At 36.5% G+C, this 17,874-nt stretch overlaps 1 protein-coding gene across 5 annotated transcripts in view; it reads right to left on the minus strand.

Annotated features, from left to right (window-relative positions):
• LOC148597446 (uncharacterized) overlaps positions 1-6,851 on the minus strand; it is a 127,248-nt gene extending 120,397 nt beyond the window's left edge. The window contains exon 1 of one of the 5 annotated variants that reach the window (XM_088562692.1): positions 6,797-6,851. The gene's annotated coding sequence lies outside the window, so the exon portion shown is untranslated. Of the gene's footprint in view, positions 1-2,546; positions 2,658-3,369; positions 3,537-5,231; positions 5,259-6,749 lie in introns of those variants that run through there. The other 4 variants (XM_088562690.1, XM_088562695.1, XM_088562694.1 and 1 more) reach the window with 4 other exon arrangements.
• Positions 6,852-17,874: the final 11,023 nt, after the last annotated feature.

Genomic DNA, 17,874 nt, shown 5'->3' on the forward strand with positions numbered 1-17,874 from the left:
GATCAAGGTCGGGACCCAGCCAGTTTTCACCTGGACAAAGTCCATGATCTGTTGTTTCCATGTCAGATTCGGAATCCGAGTCCGACACCACAGGCGACACAATCTGTCGCCTAGCCTTGGATTTCTCCAAGTCCTCCACAAGGAAATTCCCCAACTTTTTGGGGGGTTGGACATTCTTCTGTTGAGATTTGGAAGACGATGACTGTTGTGATGATGGAGATGATTTTGGGATGACCGAGTCTGGGAACATTGGTGAGATTTCTTAGCTCTGGCCTTTTTAATTTCCTCTAAACATTTTTTGGATGGTTTCATTATTTTGGTGGATACCTCAGTGGGCAGTTTGGCAAGACCATTGATATCCTCTTTCCAACTCATGATCGTCTGCACCTCAACAGTCGAGGACAGACAAGATGTTTTGCCAGATGCAAGAAAATTGTTGGAAAGGGACCACGTCTGGCGAGCTTCACTATATGAAATTTTGTTTTCAGTTTTTATCTTTAAAATATCTTTTTCTTTCTTATAAAGAGGGCAATCTTTAGATGGTGACATGTGAGCTTCCTCACAGTTTTTGCATTTCAGATCTTTTCTGCAGTCGATTCCCTCGCGTCCTTCTTCAGAGCATCGGAAACAAAACAGTTTTCCTCTACACTGGCCCTTTCCATGCCCAAACTTCTGGCATTTAAAACACCGGAGTGGGTTAGGAATATACAGACTGACAGCTGTCCTGTATGGACCAATGTAGACATGAGATGGCACTGAAGTGGAACTAAATGTTAACAGGATTGTTCTCATTGGTGTGGTTGCATCTGCACGTCGAGAAGTAAATCTTTTCACTGACTTAACGCCTTGTGATTTCAGTTCCTCACAGATCTCTTCATCAGTCAAGGCGTCGAGGTCTCGACCCCGGTATTTAAGGACACCCTGTGACTGATTTAGTGACTTGTGTGCAGATGAAACCACATTAAAGTCACCAATCCTGGTTAATTTTAACAAATTTGATGATTGGCCAGGTCTGAGGCATTCAATTAAAATTCCTGATCTTATTTTCTTTGTATCTTTAACATCACCAGCTACACCCTGGATAGTTTTCTGTATTAAAAAAGGAGAAAGGTCATTAACATTTTTGTCTTTATCTTTTGCAGAAATTACAATAAATCTTGGCCAGTTTTTATCACTTTCGTCAGAAGAATTGCAGACATCACTTTTTCGTTTTTTTGAATAAGAAACATTGGACTCCCCGTTGTTTTTTGTCGCCATGTTAAGTTTTAGTAAGTTTCATCGTCTCTGTTCCCCACCCGCCACTGAGTGCCAACACGGGCGATGCTATGACTCTACGGATTTCCAGCAGATAGCATCAGGGATTCCAGAGACGACATACTCGAACAGAGCGTATCTATCAATGGCGCATAGACAGCGTACTACTCGATTGACCCATGAGCCACCGCCTTCTTCATTTGCCATTTGTAAGCTTTTGAAAATCTTAGAAACATTGGATTTAACAAAATGCCATCAGTAAAGCAGGTGGGCAAATGAAGGGCATGGCGTGACCAGCCGATTGATCGAACCGGGTCCATTCGATCTGCCGTTTAGATGACCTATCCAGCCATCGATGACACGGGGGTTACGTCACGACTGGAGTCTAGATACGACCTTCATCCACTAGGACCTTCTCGCCCACCAATAACTCACGGGTTGCAACTCACGGCAAACAAGTAGGTGAACCCACTTTTTATTTTAAACACCGGGCCCACGGTCGATGTTCGGATCGCTTTAGTCTGGCCTCTAACCTTTGACCTTTCCGGCATGGGTAACCCTACCAGGAGAAAAAACTCCAGCTGGCATAGCTCTTAGGATCACTGAGGCACGCAAGCCCCCCTACCACGACAAGGATAGCGATCCACAGGGGGGCTTGAATGAGAGATGTATTAGGTTTCATAGACGACTAGTTTTGAAAAATAATTGCATTAGTTTCTACATTACTGAATAACCGAAACTAAATATAAACTAATAAGCTCAAAAGACGTTCTTTGCTGCTCTAGCAAAATCTTACATGATACGTCCTAGTTGATATCAATATCAGACAGAAATCTTTAAAGCATTATATGTTATGTAATGTGCTTAACTGAATAAATCAGAACGTACCGCTTAGTTTAACTAAAAAAATAAGTAGAGAGGGCGGATCTATAAATTATTATTACTAACAAATCCATTTTCATTATGGTTCGGAGGGCTAAACTGCTTGAAGTAAGGACACAATGATGCACTATATAACGCAAAAGCATAAGCTTCTCTAAAAAAAATCAATAAAAATAATTAAAAAATAATTGAGTTTGTAGGGTTACATACAACTTTTCGAAGTTTATTAAAATCATTCATTTACTGTCTTTCGTATTAATGGCATGTGGTACATGATACCATACTGTAAGAGTAATCAAGGGAACCAAGGTTATAGCGGTAATCAAAAGAATGTAATCCAGGGGCAAAGACCAGACATGGAAAACAGACATACACAACAAAAAACATAAAGTAACTAAAATCATACATACAAAGTAACAAGCATCTCGGACTCCACTAAAACCTGGGAGCATGGACCAGGTGCACCGGTAGGGTAAGCGTCCTCTGCTTTTATAGAAACATATGCCGAGTTGCTCATAAAAGTCAAGTCCGGGGTAGACAAACGAGGAAAGGAAAACTATGACCCGTAAACTGTGATTAAAATTTTTGCCTATTATGTGTATATTGTTTTTTTTTTGTTTTTTGTTTTTGAAAACTCTATTCATATTTACATTAAAGTACAATTTCAAACATCCTACGAAGGATCAAACATTAAACCGTCATAACACTGTAATGAAATATCAATAATAATTGTATTCGCAATATATAACAATTTTATATATCAAACATTGGAATATTTATCACTAAACTAGACTCAAAAAATGGATATAAAATACAGATATACAGGCTTCAGTTACGTAAAACATTAATGTGTATGTAAATTGATATATCGTTGTTTGTATCGTGATTTTTCTGCAAATTGAATCATCTATGGGGGTGTTTGCAACTATATGCATTGGTATATAATTATGTTTTGACAAGCTGAAAAAAAGTAAAATTTCAAGACCCTGACTACGCCTTTCGGGTCATGATATTTTGATATATCTCCACCAGGAAATCTTACATATTAAGGCATCAGTTTACATGTACTCTTTAATTTGTCTAGGCTATATTTAACCTATTTAACACACAAAAGCATAACATAACATTGTTTGTGCATATGATATTCACTATAATGAAATCACATGTATTTTTGATATATAACAATTTCATATATCAAACATTGGTAAAAGGAATTCAATATTTACCACTTACAAAGCGGCCATTTTTGGATTCCAAAATTTAAATCCCCAGTGTCCTAAATATCATAACAATAATGTGCATTTGTATTTCACACAGAGGTTTCTTGATTACATTTATTGAAATCTGGATTTTAGTAACCAATTACTGTCATAAGTAAAAACCTTAAATAAAATGTCCTCTGCTGATTTTAACGAACCGCATGTTCTAAATTATGATGATATTTTGTTTTGTATTTGTTGTTTTATATCTCCTTAGCAAAATCAATATATAAGACAATTAAATGTAAATTACGATATCGTAAATGGTGTACCAAATAAGCATTCCCTTTTAAGCACTGTTTCTCATGTATAGTTTTTCTTCATAATTCTAGAATCATTCCCTGTCACTGGCAACATGGAAATAATTCTTCCTACAATTTGTGATAAATGTTTACAGTTATAGAAGAAAAAGACGAAATGAGTTGTAGCAAAGGCATATATAGGCTACCAATTGGGTGTTTTCTAAGAAAGCTGCATGAACGTTGATTTTAAGTAGATTATACTCAATCTAGTAGTTTATGGATATTCCTAATTTTCTGAAACATGATATTGAATGAACATACTTAAACATGTTATTATTAAAATATAGGTCATTTTTTTGTAGTAAATGTTCAATTATTCATAATAGTAGTCTTTAAATCAGTCCCGTCTGTGATGATTGCCGAGATGTGCAATGACCTCCAGTAAGTCTGGAAGTGGAGAACAAATTTGTGTTCCAAGTGTATACCGATATATATTGATCGCTGTTATCTTTACTTTGAATTATCGCTTTATATCTTACGATCTATTTTATATTTACAAAGTAAATGTTCCTTTGGTATTCATTGAACTTAAGTTTATGCAAGACAACGTGTTACTGTATCATATTTTAGAAATAACTAAATGTTAACATAAAAAGTATAGAAAAGCTAGCAATAAAGGTTAATATAAAACTGAATTCTATTAGAATTTAGAAACAGTAACGAATAAGAAATTATTTTACTCCGTGAAACGGGGGAATAATACGACAGACGAAAATCCTCATTACTATATATACCCACTTTGCACTTTATAATAACATTCATAAATTCATATTGCACTAGTTCATATAGTCATTATGCATTATATTTGAACTAGTGCAATAAAACACATACAACGTTGTCAAATGTATTATATCCAACAAATTAGTATAATGTTAACTGAAATATGTATTACTATATAATAAAAGGGTTATTGACGAATAGTGGTGAATCGCAAGCTCGTGCAATATAATATTCTGCTCGGGACAATATTCACTAGTATTCATGCAATAACCCAATATTATTATGTCCGACGACATTAAGAATTAGGAAGTTTTAAATTCATATCAATAATCATCAAATGCAATGAGTAGTTATTCGTGTTAAGTAAGTAGGATTACAAGGGTAATAAAACTATTCTTACACATTACGTTTTTATCTTAACAACTGTTATAAAAACAGTTTGGTATTGTATTCAGGATCGATCAATATTACTAGATGTATTTGTATTGTTACCCCAAAGTTTCCTTATGACAGATTTCCGATTATTCTCATTGAAATCAGAATGTTTTATTGAAAACCAAAAAGGAAGTCTTATAACATAGAGAAACAAATACAAAAAATACAAAAAATATATACAACAAAGTACAAACAATACAAGAAATACAAACAAAAAAAAACGAAAAATAAACAAGCAATAATTGCAAAAGTCAATAGAAAATACAAATGCAGTTGAGAAAAAAGTTTTTAGCAGTTTGTTTAAAGTTAAATCAAGGGAACAATACATCATTCAAACACACTCGTCTCTTGAAATGAATACAAGGAAGCAATAACTTACATGTAACAACAAAGAAACAGTCAAAGGGAGAGTTCTCACAGTTTGAAACTAAAAAAAATCAAGGACTTCGTTTAAATCCAGAATATAAGCAAATGTTGTGGAAAGAGAAAGCAGTGCTCGGTTCTACACATCTGCTTATTTAGGACTGAGTATGTTTCAAGGGGAAAAACACATTTGACAACTAGGCACATTTTTTTCGGCACACTTCGGCAATCGAGTATTTCTATTGACTCAATTTTGCAAAAGGATAAATCAAAATGTCTTTGTTAAATGCATCTTACAGTTAATGTTGGATTTCGAAAATAAAAGTATTGAAATAAGAAAAAAAATATGTGTTAAAATCTGTTTCTGGTGCAATGGTTATAAAAATACGACTTTAACAATTTCTTTAAATGTTCAAACAGTAGTGCTGCACGTATATCACAAAAAGAAACACCTGTACTATCGTTTTCTACGCCACCCGGCAAATCAATATTCAGTACAATCTAAGTCCAAAGTTTAATACGACAAGTTTGGGAAACTAAGATAATTTTAATACTTTATATCTTAAATTATTTGTTTAAACCCTTACTGTTGTCATTTACAATGAAGTTTTCATTTATGAGAATGAATTTGCATATCTTTTGAACAAGTATCTTGTTACTGAAAACTCAGACAAATATGTTGCAAGGGAAATGTGATTTTTTATCTTACTTAATACGTTTATCTTAACACGAATTTGACTGAATCAAATGGTTTATAAATATATGGGAAAACTGTCTTTCGACCCTACCCTTTTCTAGTAACAATGGCCATGTTTGTCGACAGATACGATCCCACATCAGTTCTGGGCAAAATTCTCTGAGAAGATTTATCAACAGTGAAGTAACGGCAATCTCTCAAATGATATTTCAGGTCGAGTGAGCTACAATTGATCGGGTTTTGACAACAAGCAGTAAACATTACTTATTTTAAAAAAGTGGTTTGTATGCTAGTAATATTTATTTTATCCTGAAACAATGCAATATTCTGTACAAATACTGGGTGGTGAATAAACCATTTGTCTCATAGCATATTTTTCTCTGTTACATTTTTACATTCAAAACAAATCATTACAGGTAACCACATTTAGGTTGCTGCATAATACGTCATTGTTTAAGATATGACACACAATGATTCAGTGTATCATCTTCCTACCATATACTCACAAAAATCAACATCGATTCCGCTTTCGTTTTCAATATGTCAATACGTTGCAATTATTAGATAGTATTTCCTCGGAAATGTTCCCACTCGAGGATATAGAAAAGCTGCCAGAATTTGTTTTACCGAGTATTCGTTTTAATAATATTTTGAAGCATGATGGTAAGATGACAGCAATACTTGTTTTAAAAGCAGTTTTATTTCCTTAATGTATTAAGTAAAATTAACTATATTGTGACTCAATAGTTACAATAAGCAGTAATCATCATCATACGAAAGACTTCCGACGCAAAGTAATGGTAATAATAATAGATGGGATTAAACAAAAACGCCTACCTTCCGTATTAGTAAACTGTCTATGATAAACACAAATTAAATATTACCGAACTATGATGCGTCATATCATTCTTTCAGCTCTGTTACCTGTACACGTTATCTGTACAATCACGTCAGCCTTATACAGATCTTATTTATTATTAGTAACCTTACTTTTGCATAAATCTCGGCCCGGATCTCAAAGGCCTAAAATTCTAATTTAAGATTCAATAAAAATCAAGGATTTTAGGAGATTTTGTTTGTTTGACCCAGGCATACATCATTATTTTATTTAGTACAAATAAAGTCTAGCTATGTATATTACATAACCAATATTAACTTCTTTCAAAGATCCCGTGCAAGTCCGCGTCTCAGAAGAATAGGCCCACAGCAACGCTAAACTTATCGTTAAAAGGCGACTAAATAGTGCTGAGAAACCTAGCCGGGGGCTAGGCGCTCTGCCCACAGAGCAACTGGGATGTGTGCCCCAGGTGGTGGAATGGGGTACCCCTGGTGTGTTACATGCTGGGGTTGTCAGGCTATAATACGGAAAACCTGACCGCAAACCACGTGGCATCTTTCCCAACACGGTGCACCACTATGGTTTGCGGTCAGGTTTTTCGTATTACAGCCTGACAACCCCAGCATGTAACACGCCAGGGGTAACCCATTCCACCACCTGGGGCACACATCCCAGTTGCTCTGTGGGCAGAGCGCCCTAGCCCCCGGCTAGGGTTCTGAGCACTATTTAGTCGCCTTTTACGACAAGCTTAGCGCTGCTGCAGGCCTATTGTTTTAACACCCGGACCTGCACGGGGCTAAAAAAGTTGAGGAGCTCCTTCAGCAAGAAGATTTGTGCATATTTAATGACGGATCTTCAACGTTCCTTCATTCAGGCAATGGATCGTATTCTTCTATTGATTTAAGCATTTGTGATCCTCTCGTACTTTCAGAGTTTACATGGCGAGTTCATGATGACTTGTGCGGGAGTGATCATTTTCCAATTATTTTGGAGCATTTATCCTCCAAAACGGAGGAACGTCAACCTCGTTTTATACTTGAGAAAGCAGATTGGGCTTCATTTGAAGCCCACTGTCTTGAAGAATTACGATTAGAAACGATGAAGGATGTTGAAGATCCCATTTTATTATTTAATGAAAGCCTGACATCAATTGCTAATAAAACAATACCTAAAACCTCGACAAATCCAAAAAGGCCTAGTAAACCATGGTTTACTGATGAGTGCGACAAAGCGATCGAAGAACGCAACAAGGCCCATCGCCGGTTTGACAAAAATCCTACACCAGCAAATCTGTCAAACTTCCGAATATTTCGAGCAAAAGCTCGACGTACATGTAAACAAGCCAGACGAACCTCTTGGAAAAATTTTGTTTTTAGTATTAAATCTCACACTCCCCTCAATAAAGTATGGAATTTTATTAGAAAAGTAAAAGGAAAAAATTCGAATTCTTCAGTGAAACACCTTAAAGTTGGTAATACCACTCTAACCACCGAAAAAGATATCGCCAATAAGCTAGCTGAAACATTCGCTAAACATTCATCCTCAACACTAACTACAAACCGGATTTTCAAAAAATTAACTCATCTGCAGAAAAGACAAAATTAAACTTCAAGTCAAATAATGCTGAATCCTACAACTCTCAATTTTCTATAGAGGAACTAAAATCGTCACTGGCTAAAGCCCACGATACAGCTAGTGGGCTGGATAATATTCACTATCAACTTTTGAAACATCTTCCTGATCCATCTCTACATACACTTCTTGCGTTAATGAACGAGATATGGACTTTCCGTCCATCTGGAAAACGGCTTCAGTAGTCCCTATTCCAAAACCAGGAAAAGATCATACGGATCCTTCAAATTATCGCCCGATCGCATTGACAAGCTGCGTCTGCAAGATAATGGAACGAATGGTCAATGATCGCCTTGTGTGGTTCCTTGAGAAGCACAACTTACTCACTAATATTCAGTGTGGTTTTAGGCAAGGCAGAAGTACTCTTGACCATTTAGTCCGGTTTGAAACGCTCATCAGAAATGCATTTGCTAAAAATGAACATGTTGTGTCGGTCTTTTTCGATTTAGAAAAAGCTTATGACACGACGTGGAAATATGGTATTTTAAAAGATATATTTGATATGGAGTTGAAAGGAAGACTTCCTCTGTTTTTGTCTAATTTTTTGTCAGATCGTCATTTTAATGTGAGGGTAAATTCGACTTTTTCTGAGGAGAAGGAACAGGAAATGGGAGTTCCTCAGGGAAGTATTCTTTCTGTCACTCTCTTCAGTATTAAAATTAATAGTTTAGCCCAAGTTTTGAAGGACAATATTGACGGTTCCTTGTATGTAGACGACTTTTTGATCTGCTACAGGGGACAAAATATGAGTAATATTGAAAGGCAGTTACAACTTTGCCTCAAAAGAATTGAGAAATGGGCTTTGGAGAATGGGTTTAAGTTTTCTACATCTAAAACTGTTGGTATGCACTTTTGTCGAAAGCGAAAGCTGCATCCGGACCCAGATCTTTTTCTTTATGGTAATAAAATCAAAATAGTAGAAGAAACAAAATTCCTTGGATTACTTTTTGATAGTAAACTTTCTTTTCTTCCCCATATCAAATTACTCAAATCTAGGTGTCTTAAGGCACTAGATATTTTTAAAATGGTGTCCAGTACCGATTGGGGTGCTGATACCTCAATTTTATTAAATTTATATAGATCTTTGGTTAGGTCTAAACTTGATTATGGATCTATTGTTTATGGTTCCGCAAAAAAATCTTACCTTAAAATTTTAGACGCTGTTCACCACCAGGGGTTGCGACTTTGCCTTGGTGCCTTCAGAACCTCTCCTATTGAGAGCCTTTATGCCGAGGCAAATGAACCCTCCCTTGGAGACAGACGTTTGAAATTAGGTCTTCAATATGTAAGTAAACTTATGGCCTACCCAGATAGCCCTGCCTACGACTGTGTCATTAATCCTATTTATGTCGACATTTATCGAAAACATGAAAGCAAAACCCCTCCTTTTGATATTCGAATAAAACCTCATTTGGAAGCAATTCATCTGGAGACCAATGCAGTGACACCTGTTGTTACTTCGAAATGCCCTCCATTGGAGCTTCCACACCCTTCTTTCATTTTTGATCTGCGTGAATATAAAAAGTCCGATACCAATCCTTTATTTTTACAACAAAAATTTTCTGAAATTAAAGCAAATTATCCAGAATTTTTGACGGTGTATACAGATGGCTCAAAGGATGGCGATAGCGTTGCATGTGCTGCTGTCCATGGTGACAGAACTCCAACAAACAAACAAACAAAGCCATCGAGCGCTTCCATATTCACAGCTGAAGCTCGAGCCATATTGTTAGCACTTAAATTGATTACTCAATCTAATCTGTCACAGTTTATTATTTGTTCTGACTTTTTGAGCTGTCTTTTGGCAATTAAGAATCACAAACTGAAAAATACTCTTATTTTACAAATTTTATATTTTATTCATCGACTTCGGGAGTTTGATAACGAGATTGTTTTCCTCTGGGTACCCAGTCATGTTGGTATTCAGGGGAATTCAGCTGTAGACAGGGTTGCCAAAAAGGCATTAAATGAAATAATAAAGGACGTTAGTTTGCCATTTGCCATACACCGATTTTGAACCTTTAATAAGGAAATATATTTTAAACATGTGGCAGGGCCGATGGGACGGTCTTGAACACAACAAACTCAATTCCATAAAACCCGATCTAGGCGTTCATCAATCCGGGTCGGGCAATCGCAAAGAGCAAGTGGTCATGACTAGATGCCGCATTGGACATTCTAGATTTACACATGGCCATTTGCTTGTTGGTGATCCTCCACCTGTGTGTATCCCATGTGATTGCCCTTTCTCTATCAAACATGTTCTTCTGGATTGTGTGGATTTTGCCAACACCAGGCAGAATTATTTTGACTGCGCCAATATGTTTGATTTTTTCAAGACCGTTTCATCTAAAAACATTATCGATTTCTTGCGGGACATCGGTTTATTTAATAAAATCTAAATTGGATACCTTCCTTGATTTTTCAATATTTTAAATGTTTTATCGAAGTTATGTTTCTATATGTATTTTATGTCTTAGGTTCACCTTTTATGTACCTTTTTATATGTAAATAGCTGTTTGTTTTAATTTCATTATTTTATGAAGATACTTTGATCTTGCTTTTAATGTTTTCCTTGCATTAAATGTTCTTGCCGTGATATGGCCCTGGTCGCCGAAACGGCAATAAACAACAACAATCAATCAATCAATCATATTTACTAGTGATGGTCTAAACTTGATATTTCCTCTTTTCCTACCCACAATCTTATTTCATTTTCTGTTCCAAATTGATACATAATATTCTAATTTGTTGTCGTCCTGATAAGGCCAATTAAAGTTAATGGGTAGATTCTCATACCCTCTCGCCCCTAAAAATTTGTCCCATCATGGTTTTTTTATTCCTAAAAATTTCAAAACCTAACTTTTGTTTCATGTATGTTTCTGTAATTGTGATACAATAAGACATAAATATAAAGTTTCATGTTAACACAAATTGAAACAAAAAATGACACTTTACCCATCACATATTTATTAGAAGTGCCTCCTTGTGTTTGTGATTGATTGACAGACACACAGAATGATGGCCTGAGTGATTACGTAAGCCATCTGTCACACTTTGATTCGGCCCTAACTAGTGTTTTTCCTTTAAATTTTTATACTTCATAAATTACTTGCAGTTTGTTTGTTTGTTGGGATTTAACGTCCGAGCAGCTATATTTCAGTTATATTCAGACAATGAACATGAAATTGATAATAAAATGAACATGAAATGATGAAATGAAAAAAGGGATGGGACACAAGGACAATGGGGTCGACAAATTTTGATTGCCACTGGAAATAGGGAGAGTTGGGTAGGGTCGGGCAATTTAGTCTCCTGTGGCGGAGCCCTATGGTTCCTACTCCGGGCGAATACCACTGTAGGGTTCTGTAACGTGCGAGGAACATGGCATTTTCCCCAACACGGTGCACCACTATGGTTTGCGGTCAGGTTTTCCGTATTATAGCCTGACAACCCCAGCATGTAACACGCCAGGGGTACCCCATTCCACCACCTGGGGCACACATCCCAGTTGCTCTGTGGGCAGAGCGCCCTAGCCCCCGGCTAGGGTTCTGAGCACTATTTAGTCGCCTTTTACGACAAGCTTAGCGCTGCTGCAGGCCTATTCTTTTAACACCCGGACCTGCACGGGGAAATTACTTGCAGTGGTAGTGTCAGCATGAACAATACATTGTGTAGCACTTGGAGTTGTACAAATACTTGTAGGGACTGGCATCAGTGTTGTCAAACAGGCATCAAATTCGGAACTAGTAGGAATAGAAGATTGTGAGGAATTGGGACCAAAAAGATCTGGCAGTTCGTCACTACTGCTGTCACTGCTGACGCTAGGAGTCTGTAAATTTAGAAGTCAAAGTAAATTGATGGAGGCTGAAACTAAAGTCTCTGTGACACTAATGTCCCAGTCATCAAGTTAACTAAAAATGTAAATTTTACCATGTTTTAATTTTTTAGTACAACAAACTATGCAAATATTTTTTTTTACAGGACATTTGGTCTGGAGAACAACTTAGCTTTACCAAACCAAACAAAATTATACCTGATTGGAAGTGGTACAAATTACCGGAAATACAATAAACCAAATAACCAAAAGAACCAAATACTGGATATTTGGTCCAGAAATTAGTAAACATTTGCCAGACCAACTCCATTTTTACCGTAAATATCCAATTGTCCTACACAATTAGCATAGTCTGGTACACACAGCCCCGTGCAGGCCCGGGTGTTAAAAGAATAGGCCTGCAGCAGCGCTAATCTTGTCGTATAAGGCGACTAAATAGTGCTCAGAAACCTAGCCGGGGGCTAGGCGCTATGCCCACAGAGCAACTGGGATGTGTGCCCCAGGAGGTGGGCTGGGGTACCCCTGGCGTGTTACATGCTGGGTTGTCAGGCATCAACGGACAACCTGACTGCAAACCATAGTGGTGCACCGTGTTGGGAAAGATGCCACGTTCCTCGCACGTTAAAGAACCCTACTGTGGTATTCGATAGGAGTAGGAACCTTTGCGCTCCGCCACAGGAGGCTAAATTGCCCGACCTTACCCATCCCCCCTTTTTCCAGTGGCAATCAAAATTTGTCGACCGTATTATCCTTGTGACCCATCCTTTTTTTTCTTCATTTCATGTTCATTGTATCATCCATTTCATGTTCATCGTCTGAATATAGCTGAAATATTGCTGCTCGGACGTTAAACCCCAACAAACAAACAAACAAACAAAATCAAATTACTTAAATCTAGGTGTCTTGAGGCACTAGATATTTTGAAAATGGTGTCCAGTACCGATTGGGGTGCTGATACCTCAATTTTATTAAATTTATATAGATCTTTGGTTAGGTCTAAACTTGATTATGGATCTATTGTTTATGGTTCCGCCAAAAAATCTTACCTTAAAATTTTAGACGCTGTTCACCACCAGGGGTTGCGACTTTGCCTTGGTGCTTTCAGAACCTCTCCTATTGAGAGCCTTTATGCCGAGGCAAATGAACCCTTCCTTGGAGACAGACGTTTGAAATTAGGTCTTCAATATATTAGTAAACTTATGGCCTACCCAGATAGCCCTGCCTACGACTGTGTCATTAATCCTATTTATGTCGACATTTATCGAAAACATGAAAGCAAAACCCCTCCTTCTGGAATTCGAATAAAACCTCATTTTGGAAGCAATTCATCTGGAGACCGATGCAGTAACACCTGTTGTTACTTCGAAATACCTTCCATTGGAGCTTCCACACCCTTCTTTCATTTTTGATTTGCGTGAATATAAAAAGTCCGATACCAATCCTTTATTTTTACAACAAAACTTTTCTGAAATTAAAGCATCTTATCCAGATTTTTTTACGGTGTATACAGATGGCGCTAGCGTTGCATGTGCTGCTGTCCATGGTGACAGAACTGTAACTGAACGGTAGCCATCAAGCGCTTCCATATTCACAGCTGAGACTCGAGCCATACTGTTAGCACTTAAATTGATTACTCAATCTAATCTGTCACAGTTTATTATTTGTTCTGACTCTTTGAGCTGTCTTTTGGCAATTAAGAATCACAAACTGAAAAACACTCTTATCTTACAAATTTTATATTTTATTCATCGACTTCGGGAATTTGATATAGAGATTGTTTTTCCCTGGGTACCCAGTCATGTTGGTATTCAGTGGAATTCAGTTGTAGACAGGGTTGCCAAGAAGGCATTAAATGAAAGAATAAAGGACGTTAGTTTGCCATACACCGATTTTAAACCTTTAATAAGGAAATATATTTTAAAGATGTGGCAGGACCGATGGGACGGTCTTGAACACAACAAACTCAATTCCATAAAACCCAATCTAGGCGTTCATCAATCCGGGTCGGGCAATCGCCAAGAGCAAGTGGTCATGACTAGATGCTGCATTGGACATTCTAGATTTACACATGGCCATTTGCTTGTTGGTGATCCTCCACCTGAGTGTATCCCATGTGATTGCCCTTTTCTATCAAACATGTTCTTCTAGATTGTGTGGATTTTGCCAACACCAGGCAAAATTATTTTGACTGCGCCAATATGTTTGAGTTGTTCAAGACCGTTTCATCTAAAAACATTATCGATTTCTTACTGGACATCGGTTTATTTAATAAAATCTAAATTGGATACCTTCCTTGATTTTTCAATATTTTAAATGTTTCATCGAAGTTATGTTTCTATATATATTTTATGTCTTAGGTTCACCTTTTATGTATCTTTTTATATGTAAATAGCTGCTTGTTTTAATTTCATTATTTTATGAAGAGACTTTGATCTTGCTTTTAATATTTCCATTTCATTCAATGTTCTTGCCGTGATATGGCCCTAGTCGCCGAAACGGCATTAAAAGATAACAATCTTTCTGTCACTCTCTTCAGTATTAAAATTAATAGTTTAGCCCAAGTTTTGAAGGACAATATCGACGGTTCCTTGTATGTAGACGACCTTTTGATCTGCTACAGGGGACAAAATATGAGTAATATTGAAAGGCAGTTACAACTTTGCCTCAAAAGAATTGAGAAATGGGCTTTGGAGAATGGGTTTAAGTTTTCTACATCTAAAACTGTTGGTATGCACTTTTGTCGAAAGCGAAAGCTGCATCCGGACCCAGATCTCTTTCTTTGTGGTAATAAAATCAAAATAGTAGAAGAAACAAAATTTCTTGGATTACTTTTTGATAGTAATCTTTCTTTTCTTCCCCATATCAAATTACTTAAATCTAGGTGTCTTAAGGCACTAGATATTTTTAAAATGGTGTCCAGTACCGATTGGGGTGCTGATACCTCAATTTTATTAAATTTATATAGATCTTTGGTTAGGTCTAAACTTGATTATGGATCTATTGTTTATGGTTCCGCCAAAAAATCTTACCTTTAAATTTTAGACGCTGTTCACCACCAGGGGTTGCGACTTTGCCTTGGTGCCTTCAGAACCTCTCCTATTGAGAGCCTTTATGCCGAGGCAAATGAACCATCCCTTGGAGACAGACATTTGAAATTAGGTCTTCAATATATAAGTAAACTTATGGCCTACCCAGATAGCCCTGCCTACGACTATGTCATTACTCATATTCATGTCGACATTTATCGAAAACATGAAAGCAAAACCCCTCCTTTTTGAATTCGAATAAAACCTCATTTGGAAGCAATTCATCTGGAGACCAATGCAGTGACACCTGTTGTTACTTCGAAATGCCCTCCATGGGAGCTTCCACATCCTTCTTTCATTTTTGATCTGCGTGAATATAAAAAGTCCGATACCAATCCTTTATTTTTACAACAAAAATTTTCTGAAATTAAAGCAAATTATCCAGATTTTTCGACGTTGTATAAAGATGGCGATAGCGTTGCATGTGCTGCTGTCCATGGTGACAGAACTGTAACTGAACGGTAGCCATCAAGCGCTTCCATATTCACAGCTGAGACTCGAGCCATAATGTTAGCACTTAAATTGATTACTCAATTTAATCTGTCACAGTTTATTATTTGTTCTGACTCTTTGAGCTGTCTTTTGGCAATTAAGAATCACAAACTTCCGGTGACCAGTACTGCACTTCAAGTCTGCTAACCCCACATGCCATTCTGATGATTGTGAGCTGACATATGTAGAATCATGCTGATATATAGTCCTCCACAGGTTAAAGTTAAGGTAAAGTCCAGAGAAGCCATTGAATATTGTGAAATTTTCATATAAGCCTATGGGAAGTGGAATTAGTGGTTTCTAGCCTTCATCTGTCAGATACTTTGTTTCTTTCGATAAAACACAGTGTGCCCCAGACACTGTTCAATAATACTGTGCCGTTATAGTAATTATTAATATAACATTAAATCAGGAACAACTCTCACATAGATATATACCGAAATAATGATATATATGTAAAATTACAGACAGACAGACAAGAACAACTCTCACAAAGATACATATCGTAATAATGATATATCTGTAAAATTACAGACAGACAGACAAGAACGACTCTCGTATAGATTATACCGTAATAATGATATATCTGTAAAATTACAGACAGACAGACAAGAACGACTCTCGTATAGATTTATACCGTAATAATGATATATCTGTAAAATTACAGACAAGAACGACTTTCACATAGATTTATACCGTAATATTGATATATCTGTAAAATTACCAACAGATAGACAGACAAGAACTACTCTCATATGAATTTTTGCTGTAATGATGATGTATCTGTTAAATTACAGACAGACAAGAACAACTCTCACATAGATTTATACCGTAATAATTATATATCTGCAAAATTACAGACAGACAGACAAGAACGACTCTCACATAAATTTATACCATGATAATGATATATCTGTAAAATTACAGACAGACAAACAGGCAGACACACAGATAGACAGACAGACAGACAGACTAGAACGACTCTCACAATTTCTAAATGACAAATTGATAGCCAGTCAAAATAATTCTTACATCTTTCATACAATTATGAGAAAATCGTCATGGTGCCGCATCAACATTTCTCATATTTAATTCAACTCTTAAAACCTACGATTTTTCAACACTGTATGCTTCTTTCCCTCCTGCTCACTTAAAATCTCGACTTAAAAACATAACCCATACTCTTACTTGAGCATATTTTTATTGAGCCATGGACAGAACAAAAATATATTTCAATACTCCCCGAATTCCTTAAGAATGTAGATTTGCAAATCCAAATGGTTAACTCCAGATTCTGCTGAATAAATTAATTTTTTTAAAAAATATTCTTACTCAACATAAAATCTAGGCCCACAAGAGAAGGAAATGGTTCTTGTCTAATTTTGACGGTGTCAAACTTAGGTACATGTTCAAACATAATAGTAGGCCATGGTGGACACAGAGATTTAGAAAAGAGGTGGAGGCTGCGAAATGGGCTCTCGTGAATGAGTAACCAAGGGAACCAAGGTTATAGCGGTAATCAAAAGAATGTAATCCAGGGACAAAGACCAAACATTGAAAACAGACATACACAACAAAGAGCATAAAGTAACTAAAATCATACATACAAAGTAACAAAAGCAAATGGGTAACTCGGACTCCACTAAAAACTGGGAGCATGGACCAGGTGCACCGGTAGGATAATATGTCAAATAAAATAACAAAAAAAAAAAAAAAAAGAACTTCGAAGTTAAAATATATTCTATCCTGGAAAAATCTTCAGTTTCATAAGGATTCTGAAAAAAGCAAAAAATGTCCATCAAAATATGATTTTTAATTGGAAAACAAAAAGTGAGTATAATATGTGGAGGGCAGAAGAACTAGCAATTAAAAAACAAAGCAATGTCCACGTCTCTCTGCACTGATCACTAGCTAGGCAACATCAGTGACTTTTTCTATAATGAACTATTTTATAAGTAATTAATAAAAGAACCCTTTTCAGACCAACAATCAACAGAAATTGACCATATAGTTAGTAACATCACATTCTCATGAGTATGACGAAATAAATTAGGGACGAAATAATCATGTACAATT

Source organism: Perna viridis, chromosome 15 (genome assembly GCF_037379345.1).
Source record: "Perna viridis isolate PV_CMFRI_1.1 ecotype Kerala chromosome 15, ASM3737934v1, whole genome shotgun sequence".
NCBI lineage: Eukaryota > Metazoa > Mollusca > Bivalvia > Mytilida > Mytilidae > Perna > Perna viridis.